Raw genomic sequence first — 4,560 nt, 5'->3', positions numbered from 1 at the left:
TAACCAGACTAAAGCTTGGAGAGGTAAAAAGATGGTAAAAGACAAGGCAAAGGAGGTAAGAGACATAGGGCATACAGAAAGAAGGTCTAATATATATATATGTGTGTGTGTGTGTGTGTGTGTGTGTGTGTAAGACAAGGTCTTGCTGTGTTACCCAGGCTGGAGGGCAGTGGCACAATCTCTGCTCACTGCAGCCTCAACTTCCTGGGCTCAAGCAATCCTCCTGCCTCAGCCTCCTGAGTAGCTAGCACCACAGGCACATGCAATCATGCCCAGCTAATTTTGATCATTTTTTTTTTTGTAGAGATGAGGTCTCACTATGTTGCCCAGGTTGGTCTTGAGCTCCTAGGATCAAGGAATCCTCCTGCCTCAGCCTCCCAAAGTGCTGGGATTACAGGCGTGAGTGACCATGCTTGACCTAATATACGCTTAATTGGAGTTCAGAAAAACAAGGTGAGAAAGAATGGGACACAGATAACATTTGAAGAGTTAATGGATGAAATATTTCCAAACTGGTAAAAGATATCAAGTCAGTTTCTAGAAGTCACATGGGCCAATTGCGGGATAAAACAAACAAACAAAAAACCACACCTAGGCACATCATAGTAAAACTGAGGGAAAGCAAAGACAAAGAGAAAATATTCAAAGCAGCTGGTGGGTGGGTTGATTACTTTTATAGTTATGCAGTTTGACTGACAGCCGACTTCTCAACACAAACTACAGAAGCCAGAAAACAAGACAATGGTATATTTGATGTGCCAACAAAAAAAATAACTGCCAGCCTTGAATTTTATGTCCAAGGACAATCTCTGCGAGAGATCACAAAAATGGCCTCAAATTCTTGCCATCCCTGGATGCATACCCTTTTGTGATGGAACTTTCAGCTCCTCCCTGCAAGAGGTAGAGTCCATTTTTCCACACTCTCAGATCTGTGCTTGATCATGTGATTTGCTTTGGTTAATGGGACATTAAAAAACACGAGGCTTAAAAAGTGCCAATATGGCTGGGCACAGTGGCTCACGCCTGTAATCCCAGCACTTTGGGAGGCTGAGGCGGGTGGATCACCTGAGGTCAGGAGTTCGAGACCAGCTTGAACAACATGGTGAAAGTCTATCCCTACTAAAAATACAAAATTAACCAGGCATGGTGGCGCAGGCCTGTAATCCCAGCTATTCGGGAGGCTGAGGCAGGGGAACTGCTTGAAGCCGGGAGGTGGAGGTTGCAGTGAGCAGAGATGGTGCCATTGCACTCCACCCTGGGCAACAAGAGCAAAATTCTGTCTCAAAACAAAAAACAAAACAAATAACAACAACAACTCAAATAAGGGAAAAGGTGGTAGGATGGCAGGACTGACTATCATGTAAGCTTAGGAGCAGCTATTCAGTATTTGGGAATCTAGAGAAAGTCAAAGAAGTAAAGAAACTGAAAAACTTCTGTGTTAGTTGCTCATGTCTGTTTACTAAAAGGGAGTAACTCCTGCTCTGGACAACCTAGAAAGGAAAGGAAGCAAGACACGTGTCATCATTGCAAGAAGCAAGGACATTGGAAGAGGGATTGTCCAAAGAGACTGAGGCATGAAGGATGGCAGGAACAAGAGAATCAGGGGTGGGGGCGTAAGAGGACAAAACCTTCAGCTAGGGGATGCTTTGCAAATGGCTCAAAATAGATAGATTGAGGAAATGGCAGTGGTGGGAAGGGATTAGGGTTAAGTGTGTGTGTGTCGATCACTGTTTGTTAGGCTGATCTGTCCTTGCCTTTTCTCCTAGAGACTGGTGCTACTTATTCTGCATTTGCCTTGGAAAGCTCTTGCTTTCCATCAGTACAGGTTGTTGGTATCTTGGCTAAGCCTTCTACATGTTCCCTTCCCTCCAATTCCCATCAGGTGGGCCCTCTGCCTTTGCTTAAGGAGCAAGTACTCCCCCTTTCTCCTGACTCTTCTGTAAACCTATTGGCGAGAGACCTGCCATGCACCTTCAAGCCTACCATATTCAGTGCCGGAAAAGCCCCCTTCCTGAGCTGACACAAATCAAGGCATCTTTTGAGCCCTAGAGAATCAAGATGCTGGTTTAATTTGAGCTATAGAACCCATAAAATCAATTTACCAAAGGGATAAGCCATAGCTGCGTGTAAAACGATCTCCTTTGTTGGGAGCTCAATTAGAAGGAATGAAATAAGTTATAAAAGAATTAGAGAGTCGGGCATGGTGGCTCACGCCTGTAATCCTAGCACTTTGGGAGGCCAAGGCGGGTGGATTACGAGGTCAGGAGATCGAGACCATCCTGGCTCACACGGTGAAACCCTGTCTCTACTAAAAATACAAAAAATTGGCCGGGCATGGTGGCGGTGCCTGTGGTCCCAGCTACTCAGGAGGCTGAGGCGGGAGAATGGCGTGAGTCCGGGAGGTGGAGCTTGCAGTGAGCCGAGATTGCACCACTGCACTCCAGTCTGGGCGACAGAGTGAGACTCCGTCTCAAAAAAAAAAAAAAAAAAAAAAGAATTAGAGGCCAGATGTGGGGGCTCACCTGTAATCCTAGCAGTTTGGGAGGTCAAGGCAGAAGGATCACTTGAGCCCAGGAGTTTGAGACCAGCCTGGGCAACATAGCAAGACCCTGTCTCCACAAAAATAAAAAATAAAAAATTTAAAAAAAAAGAAAAAAGAAAAATTAGCCAGGCATGGTGGTGCGTGCTTCTAGCCCCAGCTACTCAGGAGGCAGAGGTCAGAGGATCTCTTGAGCCTGGGAGGTCAAGGCTGCCGTGAGCTGAGATCGTGCCACTACACTCCAGCTTGGGTGACAGAGCAAGACTCTGTCTCAAAAAAAAAAATAGAGAAACAAGGGATAAATTGAAAAAGCCACCAACTTTGAAATAGTCTCACACTTCTGAAAGAGAAGAGAGGTAAAAGTGATGAAGATGGTCAACCGCTGAATTTATTTGTATAAGATCTTAAAGAAGGCCGCGTGTGGTGGCTCACCTGTAATCCCAGCACTTTGGGAGGCCAAGGCAGGCAGATCACCTGAGGTCAGGAGTTCGAGACCAGCCTGGCCAACATGGTGAAACCCTGTCTCTAAGAAACATACAAAAAATTAGCTGGGTGTGGTGGCACGTGCCTGTAATCCCAGCTACTTGAGATACTGAGGCAGGAGAATCGCTTAAACCTGGGGGGCAGAGTTTGCAGTGAGCCGAGATCGTACCACTGACCTCCAATCTGGGCGGCAGAGCAAGACTCCATCTCAAAAAAAAAAAAAAAAAAAAGGCCGGGCGCGGTGGCTCAAGCCTGTAATCCCAGCACTTTGGGAGGCCGAGACGGGTGGATCACGACGTCAGGAGATCGAGACCATCCTGGCTAACACGGTGAAACGCCGTCTCTACTAAAAAATACAAAAAAAAAAAACTAGCCGGGCGAGGTGGCGGGCGCCTGTAGTCCCAGCTACTCGGGAGGCTGAGGCAGAAGAATGGCGTGAACCCGGGAGGCGGAGCTTGCAGTGAGCTGAGATCCGGCCATTGCACTGCAGCCTGGGTGACAGAGCGAGACTCCATCTCAAAAAAAAAAAAAAAAAAAATCTTGAAGTAAATATGTGTGTTGTTCTGTTTACCCCAGCAACTATTCTGACTTTGGTACCATTGTCTGCAAAGTTTTTCTCTGTAATTGATCAATTTTCTGCATTTTCGTTCTTTCCATTCCTCTAGCGGATGAATCTAAATTATTGTTTGCTTTTGCTTATGAGAAAGTCTGATATTTATGGCAAAGAATTCCTCAAGGGTTTTGAATGCTTCCATTATTTTCTCTAGTAATTTACAGAAACACTTAGAGGAATTTCTCCCACCAGGGGGATCTATGATTATTCGCTATGTAGACGACTTGCTACTAGTAGCCTCAGAAACTAAAGAGCAATGCAAAACTGATGCTTTGGTTTTACTGCAATTTCTCATCTGGCAGGGCCATAAGGTCTTGCTAGACAAATTGCAATAGGGCTAACCTGAGGTGAAACATTTAGGGCATCTGTTGTCAGCTGTGAAGAAAGAAAAAAAGGAGCTGATGCTTAGGCAGGGAGTATAAACAATGGGAAAGGCTCTCTTAATAAATATGAATCTCCCTTTTGGAATATCAGAGCATTTTAATAAGACAGAAAAAGTCATTTTATTCCTACTGTCATCCAGTAGAATAAAAAAAATTAATGAATTAACAAATTAATGAATCCAGCTCTGAAAGACTCATTGGCTAAGATTCCGCAACCTACAATGTTAAGATGGACTGGAACTTTACCACTAGCCTTGTTTAAAATTATAGTGACTCCTTTAAGCAAGCGTGACCTAGCTCTAATTTGGGTCCAAGATCAAGTCCTGTGCCTGACTTTTAAAAAATGTTTTTATTTATTTTTGTTTTTTGAGAAAGAATCTTGCTCTGTTGCCCAGGCTGTAGTGCAGTGGCACGATCTCGACTCACTGCAACCTCTGCCTCCCAGATTCAAGTGATTCTCCTGCCTTAGCTTCCCAAGTAGCTGCGATTACAGGCATGTGCCACCATGCCTGGATAGTTTCTTTTATATTTTTTGTAGAGAT

This window comes from Macaca mulatta, chromosome X (assembly GCF_049350105.2).
Source record: "Macaca mulatta isolate MMU2019108-1 chromosome X, T2T-MMU8v2.0, whole genome shotgun sequence".
Taxonomy (NCBI): Eukaryota; Metazoa; Chordata; class Mammalia; order Primates; family Cercopithecidae; genus Macaca; species Macaca mulatta.
The sequence above is the reverse complement of the archived record's forward strand: the minus strand, read 5'-3'. Positions refer to the sequence as shown.